We start from the raw sequence: 21,935 nt of genomic DNA on the forward strand, positions 1-21,935 counted from the left end.
AAGAAGAAAATCAAATTACTAATATTAAAAATGAAAGGGGTGAACTCACCTCCAATGAGGAGGAAATTAAAACAATAATTAGAAACTACTTTGCCCAACTTTATGCCCACTAATTCGATGATCTAAAGGAGATGGAAGAATATTTTTAAAAATACAAATTGCCCAGATTAACAGAAGAGGAAGTTGAATACTTGAACAACCACATCTCAGAAAAAGAAATTGAACAAGCCATCAATGAACTCCCTAGGAAAAAATCTCCAGGGCCAGATGGATTCACAAGTGAATTCTATCAAACATTTAAAGAATAGTTAATTCCAATACTATATAGACTATTTTTGAAAATTGGGGAAGAAGGAGTTCTCCCAAATTCTTTCGATGATACAAATATGGTTTTGATACCCAAACCAGGAAGAGACAAAACAGAGAAAGAAAATTATAGACCAATTTCCCTAATGAATATAGATGCAAAAATATTAAATAAGATTTTAGTAAAACGAATACAGCATCTTATCACAAGATTAATACATTATGATCAGGTAGGATTCATACCAGGAATGCAGGGCTGGTTCAATATCAGGAAAACTATTAGCATTATTGATCACATCAACAACAAAGCTAACAAAAACCACATGATTATCTCAATAGATGCCGAAAAACTTTTGACAAAATACAACACCCATTCCTATTAAAAACACTGGAGAACAGAGGAATAAAGGGAACTTTCCATAAAATAATAAGCAGTATCTATCTAAAACCTTCAGCAAGCTTTATATGCAATGGGGATAAGCTAGATGCATTCCCAAAAAGATTAGGGGTGAAACAAGGATGTCCATTATCACCACTATTATTCAATATGGTACTAGAAATGTTAGCTCTAGCAATTAGACAAGATAAAGATATTGAAGGAATAAGAATAGCCAAAGAAGAAACTAAGTTACCACTCTTTGCAGATGATATGATGATTTACTTAGAGAATCCCAGAGATTCAAGAAAAAAGCTACTTGAAATAATAAACAACTTTGGCAAAGTTGCAGGTTACAAAATAAACCCACAGAAATCTTCCACATTCCTATATATTAGCAACAAAGTCCAACAGCAAGAGATAGAAAGAGAAATCCCATTTAAAAGCTAGGGTAGACACTATAAAATACTTAGGAGTTTACTTGCCAAAACAAACCCAGGGATTATATGAACACAATTACAAGACACTTTTTGCACAAATAAAGCCAGATTTAAGTAAGTGGAAAAACATCAGTTGCTCATGGGTAGGCCTTGCCAATATAATAAAAATGACAATTCTACCTAAATTAATTTACTTATTTAATGCCATACCAATTAAACTATCAGATAATTATTTTCTAGAGCTGAATAAAATAATATCAAAATTCATTTGGAAGAACAAAAGGTCCAGAATATCAAAGGGACTAATGAAAAGAAATGCTTGGGAAGGTGGCCTAGCGCTACCAGACCTCAAGTTGTACTATAAAGCAGCAATTAACAAAACCACTTGGTATTGGCTAAGAAACAGAGAGGTAGACAAGTGGAATAGACTTGGCACTCAAGACACAGTAGGCAAGGAACATAGCAACCTCCTGTTTGATAAACCCAAGGACCCCAGCTTCTGGGATAAGAACTCACTGTTCAACAAAAATTGCTGGGAAAACTGGATAATGGTGTGGCGGAAATTAGGCATAGACCCATACCTGACACTGTACACAAGAATAAAGTCCAAATGGGTACATGATTTAGGTATAAAGACTGATACCATGAATAAACTGGAGAATCAAGGAATAGTGTATTTATCAGATTTATGGAGAAGGGAAGAATTTTTTACTAAAGAAGAGATAGAAAGCATTATGAAATGCAAGATGGATAATTCTGACTACATTAAACTGAGAAGCTTTTGCACAACCAAACTCAATGCACCCAAAATTCGACGGGATGTAGTAAATTGGGAAAGAATTTTTATGGCTAAGCTCGGGGATAAAGGCCTCATTTCTAGAATATATAAAGAACTGACTCAAATGTATAACTATACAAGTCATTCCCCAATTGATAAATGGTCAAAGGATATGAACAGGCAATTTTTGGAGGAAGAAATTAAAAATATCTATACTCATGTGAAAAAATGCTCTAAATCACTATTGATTAGAGAGATGCAAATCAAAACAACTCTGAGGTACCGCATCACACCTATAAGATTGGCAAACATAACAGAAGAAGAAAATGATAAATGCTGGAGAGGATGTGGGAGAGTTGGAACACTAATTCATTGTTGGTGGAGCTGTGAGCTCATCCAACCATTCTGGAGAGCAGTGTGGAACTATGTCCAAAGGGCTACAAAAATGTGCATACTCTTTGACCCAGCAATATTGCTACTAGGACTGTATCCCCAAGAGATCATAAAAATGGGAAAGGGTCCCACATGTACAAAAATATTTATAGCAGCACTCTATGTAGTTGCCAAAAACTGGAAGTCAAGGGGATGTCCATCAATTGGGGAATGGCTGAATAAATTATGGTATGTGAATGTAATGGAGTACTATTGTGCCATAAGAAATGATGAACAAGAAGACTTCAGAGACGCCTGGAAGGACCTATATGATCTGATGCTGAGTGAAAGGAGCAGAACCAGGAGAACTTTGTGCACAGCAACGACCACAGTGTGCGAGAGTTTCTTCTGGTAGACTTGGAATTTCATAATAACGCAAGAACTTATTAAAAAAAAATCCCAGTGGTGGTTTTCTAAGGCAAAACGCCTTCCACACTCAGAGAAAGAAATATGGAAGTCATTTGCAGAATGTAGCAGATCATGTTTGTGTGTGTGTGTGTTTTTGTGTATCATGTTTTGATTTGTTATATGATTTCTTCCATCTATTTTAGTTCGACTACATAGCATGACTATAGTGAAAATGTACTCAATAGGAAAGTATATGTAGAACCTATACAGAATTGTATGCTGTGGTGGGGAGGGAGGGGGGCAGTGGGGGGTAGGTGTGGGGGGGATAAAATCTTAATTTTATGGTAGTGATTGTAAAACATTAAAAATAATAAAATAAAATTAAAGAAAAAGATTTGCTATTGAGAGAAACTCGCTAAACGTATCTCAACATCAGTTTCTTTATCTGTAAAATGGTGATAATAGTAGTGACAATATTTTTGGATCTTTGTGTGGATAAGACGAAATAATTGTAAAATACTTTGAAAATCTTAAAACGCTAAATAAATTTTAGTTGTTGTTATTACTACTATTATCCTGGGAACATATAATAAGCTCTCAAAAATACCTCTCTGGGTCGTCGTTCAGAGATTTAAACAAGTGTACTTTTTGATATTTTTAGCCCTTTTCTCATTCCCTATTTTCAGACCAATAACATTGGTTCCTATTTAGTATACTGATTAATTGTTATATAGCAGTGACTAAAATATTTTCATCTTCAGAGTATCTTATTATTAAACAAATGCAATGTAGTGGATCAATGCCTGCACCTTTTTATATCTTAGAAATTCTGGTTCAAAACTTATATCATATACTTATTTGTAATCATGCACATGTCAAATATCTACCAATATATTCATGTCTCACCCCTTAATTTTATTATTTTAGATATCATCCCTACCTATTCAATTCACCCTGTGCCCTCTGTCTATACATATACATACACACACACACACACACACACACACACACACACACACACACATTTATATATTCGATCCACCAACTAACTTAATACTGAGAAAAGTCCCAAGAGTTGTAAATGTGATGTTTCCATGTAGGGATGTAAATAGTTCAATGTCAGTAAGTCCTTTATGATTTCGCTTTCTTGTTCACCCTTTCAGGCTTATCTTGATTATTGCATTTGAAAGACAAATATTCTTTTCATCTCTGGTGTTTTCAAAAAGAATGCTTGAAACACCTCTATTTCATTGAATGATATTTTTTTTGGCACTGAAGTATTATACTCAGTTTTAGTGGGTAGGTGATTCTTGGTTTTCCTTTGACTTGCGGAATGTCAAGTTCCAAGCCCTGCAATCCCTTAGTGTAGAAGTTGGTAGATCTTGTGTTATCTTTATTGTATTTCCACGATACTAGAATTCTTTCTTTATGAATGCTTGTAGTATTTTCTCCTTGACCTAGGAACTCTAGGTTTTGGCTGCAAAATTCCTAAGAATTTTCCTTTTGGAATCTCTTTCAGGAGGTGATTGGTGAATTCTTTCAATTTCTATTTTACCTTCTCCTTCTCAAATATCAAGGTAGTTTTCCTTGATAATTTTGTGGAAAGTGATGTCTAGGCCTTTTTTTATCATGTATTTCAGGGAGACAAATGATTTTTAGATTATCTCACCTTCATCTATTTTCCAGGTCAGTTTTTTTTTTCAATGAGATATTTCACATTGTCTTCTATGTTTTCTTTCTTTAGTTTTGTTTTCTAATTTGCTGGTTTCTCATCAAGGCATTAGCTTCCAAGTGCTGCATTCAAATTTTTAAAGAACTATTTTCTTCAGTGAATTCTTGACCTCCTTTTCCATTTGGCTAATTCTGCTTTATAAAACATTGTTTTCCTCGTTGGCTTTTTGGACCTCTTTTGTCATTTGTGTTAGTCTATTTTTAAAAGTATTATGTTATTCAGCATTCTTTTGGGTCACATTCAGCAAGCTGGTGACTCACTTTTCATGATTTTCTTGCATCCTTCTCATTTCTGTTTCCAATTTTTTCTCCATCTCTCTTATTTCATTTTCAGCATCCTCTTTGAGCTCTTTCATGGCCTGAGACCATTTCATATATTTTTTGGATGTTTCGGATGCAGAAGCCTCTTTTATGTCTTCCTCTGATGGTATGCTTTGTTCTTGTTCATAAGAAAGAATGGAAGAAAATACCTGTTCACGAAGAACGTAACCTTCTATAGTCTTATTTTTTTCCCTTTTTTGGTCATTTTACCAGTCTGTTACTTGAATTTGAGTCCTTTGTCAAGTGGAGGGGACAAATTTAGGAATCTGTAGGTTCTCACCTCCTCCAAGGTGACACAATCAGGGGAGAGGAGTTTACTCCTCTCCTGGCCTGCACTCTGGTCTGGAAGCAACCACATGTTTTCTTCCCAGGATCTGTGAGTAGGATTACTTCTCCAAAACCTCCACCAGCTCTAGCACACTAGCTCTCTTCCTCACTCCAAGGTTGCCACTCAGGACTGTGACTTAGATTGGTTGCTTGATTCCCCCAGAGTTTTTAGTCTCTAAAAATAGAAGTTATTTCACAGTGGCTTCCTCTGCCCTGGCCCTAGAGCTCGTGCCCTACCTTGCTCCCTTCTCATCCAGGTGAAAAACTTTGTCACTGACCTTTGAAGCTGTCTTTGGAGTTTGTGTGTTGAGAAATCTAGGAACTGCAGCTGCTGCCCCTTATTGCCCACTCTGAAGCCTGCTCCAGTCCTGTCCTTGCTGCACCTGCTGAGTCCTGTGTGATACACCTTTCCTATTCGCCTTACATGCTGCCTTGGACAGGAAATCCCTTTTATGTTGTCATTTTGTAGCTTCTGCTGCTCTATAATTTGTTTAGAGTCATTTTTAACAGACATTTTATGGGATATGGGAGTAGAGCTAGAGCAGGTCTGTCCTTCTACTCTACCTTCTTGGCTCCTCCCCCCCTCTTACTTTGTGTTCAAAATCCTTTCTGAGCTCTTAGTTGGCCTAAGACTAATTCATATTTTTCTATGAGGCTTTGGATGTAGAAGTTTGACTTTGTCGTTTTGTATTTGTATACTTTTGTCTTTTTCACCTACGTAAGATTCTACAGTCTGATTATTTTTTTCTGGTTTTCACTCATTTTGGCAAGTATTTACTTGACTTTTGAGTTGTTTGTCAAGGTTGTTTTCTGCTTCAGTGTGGTTAGGGGTGTACTGTTAGCTGTTTGATTCTTCCACAATCTGTGTGCCTAGAGTTCCAGAAAGAGTTCTTGCTGCTGTTGCTGGATGCTCTTCAACAGGCTCCTCCATCCCCTCCATTACTCTAAGGCTGTGGCCTGGCCACTCTACTCTCTCACTGAGGTTCCACAGGGTATTTCCACTGACATTCAAATTTTTCCAATTGTTTTGGGACCATGAAGTCTGGAAACCAACACAGGTGCAAGAGATTAAGTTCCCCAAGACCCGCTCAGGTCCCATCAGTGCCTGCATGACCCATGTTGGACTGCACTCTGCTCCTAGTATGGTGCAATAGACATTTCCCAGGGACCTTCTAGGCTGTCTTGGGTTGGAGATTTGCTTCCCTCTATCATTCTGTAGGTACTGTAAATCCAGGATTTTTTAGAATCATTTTTTTCAGGTATTTGGCTGGGTTTGGGGAGAGTTTCTAGAAAGTCCATGCTGTTACTCTGGCATCTTGGTTCCACCCCAACAGTTCTTGATTATGCCAAGAAAGAATAAAATTTTGAACCCTATGACGCAGAGATCTTATTGCTAGAGAGTTATCCTAAAGAAGCCAAAGATAGAATCAAAGCCCATACCAAAATATTAAGAGCAAAACTTTTGCCATTGCAATGAATTGACAATAAAGAGGTTATTAATTGGACTAAGCTGTTATTAAGCACAGGTAAGGAGGGAAGAAATAATTCTGGATCACTGAGTATAATCCAAGCTTCAGGTATAGTGCAGTAATCTCCTTGACCTACTAGAAAACTCACACTTTCATTATATAATATAAATTTGTTAATTCAGAATTTGAATGTATTTAAAATAAAATATTGATCTGGTAAAAAAAAAATAGCATATTCTTATGCCCAAAGTCATTGATTTCCTTCTTCTCAGTATTTTCTTGTTATCTTCTCTTGATCTCATTCCTCAAGTGATGTCCTGTGTCTGTGAAAGGACAGTCAGTGAATATTTTTAGAAAGGAGAGTCTATAAATATGAAAGTAAAGTAAGTGAAAGTTCTCTCCCCCGTATTCGGGGTTGATCATTTACAAGTATGTCCCTAAGCTCAGTTTTCTTTGGGCATGAATATTGGTCAGTATGATTTACTTCCTAAAAGGCCTATAGGCACTGAGGCTTATAAGGTGTTTATAGATCATCACTTTGATGAGGCAGAGACTATTATGCTAAAGACCATAGTCTATGACAAGTATGTCTTAATGGGTGCAGCCCTGTACTACATGAACTCAATATACATATATCTATGTTTGCAGATTTTGAGCATGGATTCGGCAGAGTGATTCCTGCATTCCTTGATTCAGATATTCTTCATGTCTCTTTTATCTTTCTATGATAGATGGCATCACTTATTTTCATGCTAAATTAAATTAACACCTTTACTGGCATTGATCTATTTCAGCACTCATACAATTGATGTCATGGTGGTGGTTAACTGAACATTCATCTGTATAACCATTTTTTCCCTTTGCTTTCTATTAAAGAACCAACTTGAAGTGTTTCTGTGTGTATATACATTTTATAATTTAAATTGTCAAGTTTGAAACTGGAGAAGAGATAAATATTAATCCTTCTTGGTATAGTTTAGTGACTATGTATGTAGATCTCTGCACGCTCTCTCTCTCTTTCTTTCTCTCTCTCTCTCTTTGTCTCTGATTTTTCTGTCTCTTTCTCAGTGTTTCTGACTCTTTGTGTGGCTGTCTGTCTCTCTCCCCTTGTTTCTATTTCTCTCACTGTCTCTGCCTCAGTCTGTCTCTCTGTCTCTGTTTCTTGAATGTGTCTAACTTTTTATAAGGATCTGAACTCTGAACCCAACAGGATCTTGATTAAGTTGTGTCCTTCCTTTCTGTTTTCATTTTCAACATGGCTAATATGGAAACAATTTTCGTGACTATGCAGGTATAAACTATCTGAAATTGCTTGTCATCTCAAGGAAATAAAAAAGGAAGGGAAGAAAGTATGGGGAGAGGGAATGTGGAACTCAAAATTTGTAAAAGAGTAATGTTAAAAAATGTTTTATTACATGTAATCATAAGAAATAATAAGATATTTTTTCCAAAAGACACCTCTGCTCTGAAGCAATCTTTCTAACCTTCAAATAAAGTTGGAGGCCTTTTCTTGTTATTGGCTAATTTATTAACAGAAAAGGAAATCGTCTATTAAACACTTGTTGCATGCCATGTATTCTCCTAAGAGCTGGAGATACAAATAGTAAAACAGGAATTCTTTACTTTAAAGAAGTATAAATCCTAAATGGGAGACACAATGGATTAAGGAGAGGTCACTTTTATGGCAAATGTAAAGTCCTTGTTTTAGTTAGGAATTGAAATATGCAGGACAGATGGTCAATCACTGAAAATCATGAGAAGATTTGACAATGTCAGTGAACACAAATTGGTGACTCTTAAGAAGAGGGGACTGAGTCCAAGGGTTAGAGTGGAAAGGATCTATGGGGTATTTAAGGAAGAGCAGGGAAAAGAGTGTGAGAGGTCAACGTCCTACTGATAACAGACATCTAGAATCAGATTGGAGCTAGACAATAGGGGTTAGTGGGAGGAAGACACAATTTTCTGGTTTCCAGTTACGGAAGCTAGTAATGGAGCTTTTAGTAAGGATGTCTTTTGTGGAGGTAGGGCTTCACATAGTTTTCTTTTCTACTTTTAACACCACCTACCAAATAATTGTTGCAATACATTCAGGTAATTTCAGAGCTATGCTGAAAACAAATTAATCGAATGTGTATTTGTGGGTGCGTACTTGTGTGTGTACATACATGCACGCATGTGTGCTTGTGTGTGCATGTGTTTATTTATGTGCGCTAGGGGATTTTGGATTCTTATACATAGAGTACACAAAGAGATTATTATAAAAAGGATTGGATTTGTTAATTTTGGTGCATATTTATAATTTCATTGGTGTGAGCAACTCTTTTCTATATAAATTGCTAATGATCAACCAACAAGTATTTATTACCCACTATGTGAATGGAAATTCACAAATATCTGTAATCCAGGTTTATGGAGGTGACAATGAATTTTGTGGGATTATTGCATTACCCATGGTGAGATGACTAGTGTGTTAGAGGGGTACCTTGAACCCCAAAACTTCTTGGCTTTAATGTCAGCCCTGTAGTCAGTATGTATTTTTTTTTAATGAATAATGGATTTAAAATTCATGAGTTCCTTAAAGAGTAAATAGTCCTTCCCCTTTGTTTCACAAAGGAGGACACTGTGGATCTGAGAGAATAAGCCAATTGCCTAAGAGCCTGCTGAGAGGGACAGAGTCTGAATTTGAATCCATGCTCTCTGACTCCACATTCAGTTCTTGTTACATTGAATCAGCTCACTCCTCATTCAATGACAACTTACATAAAGATGGTATATTATTTCACAATGGAGAAAGTGCTACCTTAGAAGGGTTGGACATTCTAGTCATTCACATTTTAGTTTCATCTTCCTGATGACTGTTCTATTTGAAATTTAGCTAAAATTAGCCACAGTGGAGAAATTAGATATGTAGTTCAAAATGTCATCACTTATGTGGGTGAGGTAACACAGTGACTTGCCCTCTGTTCAGCAGCAAATTCCTCATCAATGAGCTTTGTCTCAAAATATATGGGGGGCAAATTGTGGAGAGCAGTTAGTACCATTTTCTGCAAAGAGAAAAATTTGAAAACCAGTTTTGAAGGAGGAAATATGCACATTTTCTCTCCCATTGGTGCTTTGAGAACAGGCTTTTTTTTGTTTTTGTTCCATTTTTGTTGTTGTTGTTGTTTGTTAGTTTGTTTGTTTTACTTTTCAAAGACACTACTTGGTACAGTTTCCGACACATAGTGGCACGCAACATTTATTGACTTGAACGGTCCTGAAGAAGTTGAGTACAGGAAAGGACTTATTAAGCATTTCAGGATACAATATATTACCTCCTAGATAATAGCATTCATGAAGAGGGTGCCACTTGCCAGAGAGGATGGCTTCAGGTGACCTCAGTCAGGGAGCAAGAAAAAAGGTCAAATGTCCCAGGGGAGAACAAGAGACACAGAGTCTCCTGAAGCATCCTTTTGGAGAAAAGAATAATAAACTTTTGAGTCTAAGTGAAGAAAATATGATGGAAAGATCCTTGAATTGAAATTAGAAGACCTATGTCGATTTCCAGACATAAGTTTTACTGCTTGTGTAGCTATAAGGAAATAATTTCAACTCTCAGTTTCTCCCTCAATAAAATCAAGGTAACAGTATTTATAGTAATTAGTAATTACCTCCAGTGATAGATTCAGAGAATCTATCAGAATAATTTTTGATGTGCTATGTAATTATTCTGTGGTTTGTCAGAGCTTTGTTGTTGCTGCTTTGAAATGCACTTTTTATAAAAACAGCTAAATAAAATACTCACTTGATCCTACCCACTCCTAGAGCTAATGTCTGCCAGTCTTCTTTTCTCTTTTCTTTGGTATACTCAGTGACTTTGGGCCATTCTTTTTTTTCACCTCTTGGCATGATTGATTGATGGCTCCTCCTTCTGGATATTTTCTTTTGCCTGGGCTTTTTTGGTTCTCTTCTTACCTATCTGACTTGCTCTATGTGGCTGTGCTCCAGCACTTTATTTTGAACCTTCACTTCTCCACACTTTCTCAGAGCAAATTCACTGGATTCCATCATCTCTCTAGAATCCTCCTAGATCTGTACATCAAAGATTAAAATTGTATATCTTTCATGAACTCTCATCCCACATCATCTAGCTAATCCATCTGGTCATCTCCAAGGGACCTCAGAATCAACATGTAAACCACAAAGCTCATTATCTTTCATACTTAACTCACACAACCTCTTAAATACTTGTTTTCTGTCCATGGAACTTCCATTCTTTTAATTTCTCAGCTTCCCAACATTAGAGTTGACTTCACCTTTTTTTTTTTATTCCTTCATGTCTAAATTCTTTGCTGATTTTACCGCAACAACACAACTAACATCAGTCCCCTTCTCCTCAGTGGTGTGATTACAACATGAGTTCGGGTCCAAAGCATACGTTACTTAGGACCCAGAAAGTTATAAACAGCCTCCAAACTTTTAGTGATGCATTTTTCCTCTCTTTCTCCCATTTATTCTCTATTCACCCATGAAAATGATATTCCTATAGCATAATTCTGACTATGTCATTTCTGAGCTCATAAATATTGTATACATCCTGATTACCTCAAGGATAAAATATAAAGTATTCTATTTATCAATTAAAAATGGTAATATGACTTCAACCCATTATTACAGATGGATTTCACATTCCTCTCAGTGACTCAATATACATTTCAGACAATTGGTTCTATTTGATATTTTCTATAAATGGCATTCCATGTCCTCTGTGTTTGTGTCTTTATCAGGTATATTCTCCTTCCATGCTTTTCTGTCTCAAAAGCTTTAGCCACCTTTTCAATGATTGGTTCAAGGTCCACATCTTCCATGCTGTCTTTCTTGAACTTCCAATTCTTAGTTCTATTTCACCCACAAAATTACTTTATTATGTGTTTTGTGTACTTTTGGCATTTCCTCACCTTTCCTTATATCTCTCCCCTAAAATCCAAGCACTTGGAGAGTGTGTACTGTTGTATTTTTGGTTGTATTTTTAGTAATCATGCCTGGCACACAACAGTTTACTTAAATGAACTCACTTGAGACTTTTTTATCCATAGTGTAAAGAAAGGAATACCATTAAGTATCAGCTGTGAACTTGAGGCTACTATCACTACTCAAGGCCATATTCCTTTTGATGAATACACACTCACACAAACACACACATGTATGTATGTATATATATATATATAAATATATATGTATATATATAGTGTGTGTATACATATATGTACAGATTATACATATATACATGGAAGTATATATGTGTGTAAATGTTTATATATACACACACATATCTGTATCTATAGACCTAACTACATATAACTTCACCAATTTCATGTCTAGTTTTTACTCCACTTCCCCTTTTAGTCTTCCCTCCTTCTCAAGTATTCTCAGGTAAAAGAGAAAATAAATTCATGCTGGGTTTCTCTTTGAATGATATATATAATGTCATGAAAAAAATGCTGTGGAGTGGAACTCAGAACTTGGTTTAAATTTAGAATCTTACCTTAAGTGGTTTTGTGACCACACCAATGAAATAAGAATCGTTATTATTGTTATTTTAATTTATGCTATTGATTTTTTCCGCATCATTTCAGATGGACTGATTTTTTTTCCCTGCATTATGTGGCTGCACAAAAAAAGTCCATGGAGAACATAAACAATATGATTGAATTCATCTTCTGGGGACTTTCTCAGAAGCCAGAAATAGAGAAGGTATGTTTTGTGGTGTTCACCTTTTTTTAGTGCAATTATTCTTCTGGGTAACCTCCTCATAATAGCAACAGTCTGCACTGGTAATCTTTTCAATTCAGCCATGTACTTCTTCCTAAATTACTTATCTTTTGTACACATTTGCTACTCCTCTGTCATAGCCCCCAAGATTATTGCAGACTTATTGGTACTGAAGAAAAGGATCAGCTTTGCAGGTTGCATGACCCAACTGCTTGAGGTTACTTTGGCTGCAAAGAGGTCTTCATTCTCACAGTGATGACTTATGAGAGACATGTAGTCATATGTAGGCCTTTACACTACATGACCATTATGGACCGAGACAGGTGCAATAAGATGCTGTTGGGAACATGGGTGGGTGGTTTTATACATTCCATCATCCAAATGGCACTGGTAGTTCAGTTGCCTTTCTGTGGTCCTAATGAAATTGATCACTATTTTTGTGATGTGCAACTTGTACTGAAACTTGCCTGTAGTAACACCTATGTTGTAGGGGCTATGGTGACAGCCAAGAGTGGAACCATTGCTCTAGGGAGCTTTCTTATCTGGGTGATCTCCTACACAGTCATCCTGGTGTCCTTGAGGAAACAGTGAGCTTAAGTTAGGCACAAAGGGCTCTCTACCTGTGATTCCCACATAGCTTTGGTCATCATATTTTTTGGACCCTGCACGTTCATGTATATGAGGCCTGACACAACTTTTTCAGAAGATAAGATGGTCACAGTGTTTTATATTATCGTCACCCCCATGTTGAACCCCTTGATTTACATATTGAGAAATGCAGAGGTAAAGAATGCCATGATGAAGTTATGGACCAGGAAAATCTTTCTATGGAAATAATTCATACAAGAGTAGAAACTGTTTCCTTTCTTTCCCCAAGATGTCAGAAGTACCTTGTAAATGAGACATTTCCTCTTTTTCTGTTTCCCCCACCTCTTATACTTTCTTCTTGAATCACTCATATAATGAGACATTGTCACTCTACCTATCAATAACTAGTTATTAAATATATTCTAAGTATCATGCACTGGGGTAGCAAGGTGGCACAGTCGATAGAGTGCTTGGCCTGCAATCAAGAACACTCATCTTCCTGAGTTCTTATCTGACCTAGGATACTTACTAGCTGTGTGACGCTGGGTAAGTCACTTTATGCTATTTGCCTTAGTTTCCTCATCTGAGAAATGAACTAAAGAAGGAAATGTTATATCACCACAGTAACTTTGCCAGGATACTCCCAAGTGGAATCATGAAGAGTCACACACAAATGAAATAATGAAACAATAACCAGGTACTTTGCTAGATTAAGGGGATATGAATATAAAATTGAGTCATAACATCATAAATTTAGAGTTGGAGAACATGTTAGAGGCTATTTCATCAAATGACTGGAACAAATGGACTCACTGAGTAAGGAAAGAGATTTCTAATTTTATAGAGAAAATTAAGGCCCCCAAAGTTAAGCCAATGAGGCTTTTTAAGCTCTTTGCAACGATAGTAAATAATGAGGAAAAAAGGAAAAATCAGAACAGTTAAGCACATTCAATGATCTCACCATCTAATACACCTCAAGGGAGATGATAAGAGATTGTCCAAAATCATTTGACTATTTAGTATCAGGAGCAGGATTCACATGTAGATCTTATACTGCATTGGTCTGTTACACAAAGAGGACCAAAAACCACAGGCAATAATATCGACTTATATTTCTAAACATTTACAGAGCCCTTTCTTTCCAAAAACCTTATGAGTCAAGGTTTATTAACCCTTTGATTCATATGAGGAAACAAGGTTAAAGAGGTTAAGTAAACTCCTTGGTATCACACAGCTGTCAAGTTTCAAAGTTGTGGTTTTTAACTTAGATCAGGACGTGGTAGCATGTGGAACAAGAGGAAATGTAGGAATGGAAACCCATTCATATTTTCTGAATTTCGAAGCTGGAAGATAACTCTAAGCCACTTATTCCTACCTGAACCAAAACCCGTTTTACAGTTGAGGAGTACAAGTTTCATATAGGTGACATGACTTACACATTATTGCCCAGCTGATAGGGTCCAAGGTTCAAACCACATTCTGGTTAGTCCTCCTCAATAGCTTTTAAAAAGTGCATATCTGAATGAGCATACCTACATAATGTATTCCTAAAATGGTCATATAGCCTTTCCTTTAAGACCTATAATAATGAGATGTCCAATCCCTACTAAGGCAGTCTATTCTCCAGCTCATTTTACAGATAATGAAACCCAGGGTAACACAGCTATAAAATGTCTGAGGCAAGATTTGAACATAAGAAGATAAGTCTTTCTGACTCCAGTCTGGGCACTCTATCTGTTAAGTCACCTTGCTGACTTAATGAAGCATTCTATTCCAGTTTTTTATCCTGTTACTGAATATTTTTCTGATATCAAAAGCCAAAGTTCTACTCCTAGGAGGAGAGGGAGGCAACCAGAATAATTTTCATTGATTTGACACATTGCGGTAGCTATTGAAACACTTGAAGATAACGTATTTTCTATATTTCTATATTTTCACTATTTAACAAAGAGTAAAGTACTGAATTCACATATGACGTGGTGAGGAACTTCACTATCTGGATCTCCATCCCCTGAATACTTACCCACTTACCACTGCTCTTACTAAAATGTGGTATTTAATTAGAACTGCACATTATTCTGCAAGAATGATCTGAATTGGTCTGAGTATGTCAGGATTATTATTTCCTAAACACCTGGTACTCTAATACTTTTTTAACTTTTTTTTTTCTGTTGAGGAAATAGGGGGTAAGTGACTTTCCCAGGGCCACATAGCTAGTAAGTGTCTGAGGACAGATTTGAACTCAGGTTCTCTTGACTCTAGGGCTGGTGCTTCATCTACTGTACCACCTAGCTGCCCACATTTCTTAATACTGACAATGATTCTTTCATTTGGGGATCTGGGAATATCTTTTAATATGATTTATTGAAATTGAAGGAATAATGTAAAATAGAGTTTTAGAGTAACTTATAGGTAGCTTTTATTCCTCATCTTTTACTTGTAAAGTTGATATTTTAAAACCCAGTGCAAGTTCATGCACTTTTTTATTTCACTTCATTTTCCCATTAAATTTCCTATTAGATTTGGTCCAAAATTCTAGGTTGATGATAACTTCCTTTGGATCTTGACTCTCATGCAATGTGGTAGCCATTTGTCCTAGTTTTGTGATATCTGAAATTTGATAAGTATCTCATTTATAGCTTTATTGAAGTCACTGATGAGATGTTAAGTAGTGGAGGACCATATTGTATTCCCGTTGAGATATCCTTCCAAGTTTACATTGAGCTATTGATGATTGTTCTTTCAGCCTGATTATTAAACGAATTCAGATATTACTACATAGTTTAAATTCTTCAATTTAGCCCTAAGGATAGGATAAGGAACTTTGGAAAATACTTTTACTTGCTACAACTCTATCCCTTCCTTTGCTTCTATCAGCTCAAGGACTATGAGAAAAAAAGAAAGGAAGGAAGGAAGAAAAGGCATTTAATCTCAGATTATCTAAATTTGATAAAATAATACTATTTCTATGAAGATCATTAAGCACTGTTTTAAGTTAAGACGACTTCTTATACTAAGATGGCAAAGTGAAAAAGAATTTCCTGGAGACTTCCCATATACCCCTTCAAACCACCTTCAAAACCACATCAGAACCAATTTAAGTGCAGGGAAGCAACAAACCCGCATAGGAGGATAAATGTCTTTCTGGGGTGTGGGGGGAACTCAGTAAACAAGAAAGAGGCACAGGCCACAAACTAGGGGTTTTACAGCAAGCTTATGAACCATAGGGTAATCCAGAAAGAAGGACCAGTCCACCACCATGCCAAGTCAGCAGCTCTGGAGGCAAACCACCACTCTTAGACCATCAGAACAGCAAAGTCCCAATCCCAGTGTAGGCCACCAGTGGGGACTGCCGTGATTGCTGACCAGGAGCAAGACCCTGCCTCTGGGGCTGACCAACAGAAAGCCCTTGCCTCCATAGTCAAATTCCAAAGCTTCCAGTACAGAAAAATAATACTGCAAGGAGCCAGAAATATTTCAAATATCAGAAAATCACAGTGATCATTATACATAATTTAGTAGCTTCTTCATTAAAGAACTGAGGGCCTCGGATATGATATTCCAGAAGGCAAAGGAGGTAGGATGACAACTGTGGATCGCCAACCTATCAAAACTGAATAAAATTCTTGAGGGGAAAATGCATATTTAATAAAATAGAGTACTTTTGAGCATTCCTAATTAAAAGGCCAGAGCTGAATGAAAAAAAAAATATGATCTTCAAATGCAAGACTCAAGAGAAACATTAAAAAGATGAAACAAGGAAAGAAAATAGAACATAAAAATTCAATAATGTTAAATTGCTTATATTCTTACATGGCAAGATGATACTTGTAATTCTTAATAATTTTATCACTCTAAAGGCAATTAGAAGGACATAGGTAGAGGCTATGAGTGTGAGATGACTGTGATGGAATGATATCTGAAAAAACAAAATTAAAAGGTGAGAAAGAACATTACACTGGAAGAAGAGGGAAGGGATACAAAACAGGGGTAAATTATCTCACATAAAAGAGGAATGAGAGAGCTATTATACTGACACAGAAAATGGGGAGGTGAAGGGCAAAGTTTGAACCTTATTCTTATCAGAATTGCTTCCAAGAGGGAATAGCATATGCATTCAGTTAGGTATAGAATATAACTTACCCTATGTGGAAATGAAAAAGGAATGGGAATAATAAAAGGGAGAACTAATAAAAGGGATAAGAAATTGGGGGAGGTGATCATCAGAAGTAAAATATTTGTGAGGAGGGATAGAGTGAGAGGTAAGAGAGAGACAGATAAATAAGTGGAGAACAAGATGGAGAGAAATACACAGTTAGTTATCATAATTATAAATGTGAATAGGATGAATTCTCACATAAAATACAAGGAGGTAGCAAAATGAGTTAAAAACCAGAATAGTATAACATGTTGCTTATAGGAAACATATTTAAAGTATAGAGACAGAGTACAGGTAAGGGGAACAGCAGAATTTGTTATGGCTCAGCTGAAGTAAAATTCAAAAGAAAGGATAGCAATCATGATCTCAGACAAAGTTAAAGTAAAATTAGATCTAATTTAAAAGGGCTAAGGAAGGAAAAGGAAGGAAAATATATCTTGACAAAAGGTACAATAGACAATGAAGTAATATGAATACTAAATATATTGGCAGCAAAGGGTGTGGCATTTAAATTTCTAAAGGAGAATTTAAATGACTTACAGGAGGTAATAGATAAAACTATACTAATGGAGGACTTCAATTTTCTACTCCTTGAACAAGAAAAAGCAAACCATGAATAAGCAAGAAGGAAATTAAGGTGATAAGTAGAATTCTGGAAAAGTTAGATATGATCGCTCTCTCGAAGGAACTGATTGGAAATAGAAGGAAATATTCCTTTTTCTCAGCAGTACATGAAACCTACACAAAAATGACCATGAATTAAGCATAACTACCTCACAACCAAAATGCAGAAAAGCATAAATATTAAATTCAACCTTTTCAAATCACAGTAAAATAAAAATAAAATAAAAATTATGCTCCAAAAAGAGCAGTGAAAAATAGATTAAAGTTGATTGATAACTAGATAATCTAATCTCAGAGAATAAATGGGCCAAAGAACAAATTGTGGAATCAATAATTTCATTAAAGAAAATGACCACAATGAGACACCATGCCAATATTTATGGGATGCAGCAAAAGTAGTACTTAGAGGAAAATTTATATCTTAAAATTATCAGATCAATAGAATGGAGCCAGAGTAATCCATTGAATAGGGAATTCAAGACAGACAGAGAGATAGAGACAGAGAGAGAGATAGAGAGAGAGAGAGAGAGAGAGAGAGAGAGACAGACAGACAGACAGACAGACAGACAGACAGACAGACAGACAGATAGATAGATAGATAGATAGATAGATAGATAGATAGATAGATAGATAGATAGATAGATAGATGGATAGATAGATAGATGGATAGATAGATGGATGGATAGATAGATGATAGATAGATAGATAAGGGGAAAAATCTTCAGTTAAACTATAAATTGAAAATTTTGAAAATCGAAGAAGACATTAGTACAATGAAAGTAAGAATAACATTGAACTAATAAAAGAAAAACTAGAAACTGATTTTAATAAAACAGATAAATCATTGGTTAATTTTATTTAAAAAAGGAAAAAGGAAAACCAAATTACCAGTATAAAAATGAAAGGAGTGAATTCAGAACCAATGAACAGACAATAAAAACAATTATTAGGAGCTATTTTGCTTAATTTTATGTCAATATATCTAATAATCTGTAAAGTTAATTAGATCTTACCTGCCCATTAATAGGCCTCAAGTACCTTTTCTTAATTTCTATTGAGGCACTGAGTCAGTGTCCTGCCCTCCAGCTCTGAAAAGTGTATAAATATTCTGAGGTGAGGTTTTGCTTTGGAGCTTAGTTTTTTTAAGAAAGTTTGTGTGCCAGATGAGACTCTGGGAAGCTGCTGAGGAGTCCCTGGCTTTTGAAAACCCAGATGTTGGTGTTTCTCTCTCAGGTAACTATGTATATATTGCTTATGTTTGACAGTTGGAAACTCTGTCTGTTGATCTTTTCTTCTGTTTGTATTATCTCTGAAGTTCAGGATGTTGACTTTTTCCCCTGAATTAAGTGAATGCCATATGTTCTTGATTAAAGTGACTGTTAACCTCTCAGAAATTGCTTTCCTTTTAGAAAAGCAAATCAAAGAATCTGTGATAGCAAGCCTTTCTTCAACACAATCCAAGTGAAATGGATGAATGTTCACAAAATTATCAATTGCCAAAATTAACAAAAGAGTAAGTAAAATACTTCAATAACCAATATTAGAAAAACACAATGAAGACGCCATCAATGATCTATTTAAATCCTTTAACACTCAATTTGCTGCCAGTGGATTCTCAAAAATACCTGCTCTGTGTCAGGGGACTCAGAGGCTCTCCTCGCTTTGTCTCTTTATCTCTATGCCTATGTATCTCTACCTTTGTCTCTATATATGCTTTTATCTCTCTGGATCTCTGTCTCTGTCTCTCTGTCTCTCCCTCCGTACCTCCCTACCTCCCTTCCTCTCACTCTCTCTCTCTCTCTCTCTCTCTCTCTCTCTCTCTCTCTCTCTCTCTCTCTCTCTCTGAATCTGACTCACTCTCTACCATGGAAGTTGGCCCAGTCTCCAAGGGGTCTTTGACTGTACATGTACATGGTAAGGTAACACTAGAAAAGTGAAAGACCTGGCTCTTTTCATAGATTCCAATGTCAATGTGATTCAAAAGTTTGAAATGGCTTCTACTAAGGTGAATTGCATTGAAGGCTGCATTAGTAGAATTAAACTGTCCATAATAAAGAAGATGAGAGTTCTTCCATGAGCTGACTTATGAAGAGTGATGGGTCTTAATTTACTGGTCATAGACATCTAGGTGACTGAGAGGTCTGCTCATCAAACATCAACATTTTTATCTGAAGCTTGAACAAAGTGATAATGTTTAATATAAAATTTTAGAATAATCTCTTTGTTCTCTCTGAAGTAAACTCAGAGAGTGTCTCTTCCTATGTCAGCAAAAGCCAGCCAAGGCCGACTCTACACTCCTTAAGGAGACCTTTAACCTAAGACACTATATCTTGAATAATAAGACTTTCCTTTGATGAATAATGAGACTTTCCTTTGATGAATCTTATTATCTATAGACACATACTATGTTATGAATAATGGGACTTTCCTTTGATCTATAGACATATACTATGTTATGGCATATTAATGATAAAGAAAATATAGACATCTTAGATCATAATTTCTATTGAACATTGTTTACCCTTTCCTATGTCAATTATCTGTTTAAGGGAGGAAGCCTACCGCTTACTAGTGGTGGGGTTTCTTTCCTTATCACCGAGACATATGCTTACCCAGCTGGAATCCCAAGGCCTGACCAACATTACTTTGTTAATTGTCTTGTCTTACTAAATTTATGATTTGTTCAACTAGGAGAGTTTCTTTCTCACGGCAAAATGTATATAAGCCAGAAGATTTCTGCACTGGGTAGCCAGAACATTTCTGGCTCCATAATGCATTATGTTACCGTTGTCTTTAATAGGGAATTGATTAATTAATTAAATCATAAAATGTATGCATTAGCCTGTTGCCTTTCTTTAACCAAGTTTTCAGGTCAACAGTTATGGCGCCCAAATGTGGAATGGAACTGTGGAACCGAATGGACATTTCCTCATCTCGCCAACGCCAGGACTCCGGCGCCAATAGGAATCATTTTTCCTAGAGTCCTGGGCCTTGATGGGGTCGGGGTAAGTCCTTCCATTCCCAGCTTCCAAAGGACTCAAAAATTCCCTTTAAAGATAACCGCAGGACAGAGACCACTCTGCGTGAAAACGCCTCTGTATTAATTAGGTCTCCTCTGAAGATCGATCTAGGGAAATCAGCTAGCTATGAGTCAGTCAAAAACTAGAAGTAGAAATCCGGCTGACAAGACCCCTGTTTCTCGTATGTCAAGCCGTTACCAACCTAATGATCACAGGTATTACTAGTACTAGTGTCAATCAATTAAAGATAGCCCTAAATTATGTTGGCCACCACAGGGCTCTTTTGGACCAGTCAAAGTTACTTTATCTTACAACCAAATTAAGAAAGGCCAACAAAACAACTAGCCAGCAGCGAGGACGTTTCATCCTGGGCTTGCTGAATTGGCTGAGCGAGAACAAAAGACAGGTAGCCTCTTCCCTCTAGGGCTGGGAGCTGCTTCAGCACCTAGCCGTGTCCTGGCAAAAATCCTTTCTTCTTCAAGGGCTCCAGTCTGTCCTTCCCTTCACTCCCCCCGTCCTATTCCTCACCCTTTTCCTTCCTCCCCCTTCCCCTTGAAGGCCTCTGATCTGGGGAAACTGATGGCACCTAGATGCAATCTTTCCCCCTCGCCTTCCCCTACCTTAGACCCGAGGAAGGCAGGTTCTGTTCAAGCCTCTGTTGCCTCCCTCCTCCCCTTTCCCCCTCCCCGCTTTCCCTTAAGGGCTCTGGTCCTGAAGAGGACAGTTACAATCCACCTAAGAACTAAAGGCCTGAACCTATTCCCATGGGGCCTGTTTCTTTAAGACAGTCAGAAACTTTGGGGCACCAAGACTCCCCACCCCTCCAAAGACCGCAGGGGTACTCTGAGCAAAGGCTGCAGGATTCCCCTTTATTATCAGACTTTGGATTCTTGCAAAGCCTTTCCTCAGAATGATAATAGCCAATTCATGATGGGGATTTTTAGCAAGCTTCTAGTTGCCTTCTCTCTCTGGGTTGTTTTTTGTGAGCTACCGTTTGTATTTGTCCTGTTGTCAGTTTGTCTGTTGGTGTATGTCCGTGTCTGTATCATGTGTGCTGTGAATGAGTGTGTTATCTTGTAAGATTTAAGTGCAAGCAGCCAGACTTCAAGGGCTGCAGCTAGGGAAATAAATTAACAAACAAAATTTTAGCACTTTTCCTTGTCATTCTGGTCTGGCCAACCTGGAATTACAATGGAAAGGTAGATCATCTTAGGGAAAATCATTTTAGCAGATTTGTATGTTGTGAAATTAATCAGAAATATTTC

The 21,935-nt window shown here is 36.7% G+C and overlaps 1 pseudogene; it reads left to right on the plus strand.

Annotated features, from left to right (window-relative positions):
* The first annotated feature begins 12,192 nt into the window (after positions 1-12,192).
* LOC140516824 (olfactory receptor 4S2-like) lies at positions 12,193-13,187 on the plus strand (annotated as a pseudogene).
* The last annotated feature ends 8,748 nt before the right edge of the window (positions 13,188-21,935 follow it).

This window comes from Notamacropus eugenii, chromosome Y (assembly GCF_028372415.1).
Source record: "Notamacropus eugenii isolate mMacEug1 chromosome Y, mMacEug1.pri_v2, whole genome shotgun sequence".
Taxonomy (NCBI): domain Eukaryota; kingdom Metazoa; phylum Chordata; class Mammalia; order Diprotodontia; family Macropodidae; genus Notamacropus; species Notamacropus eugenii.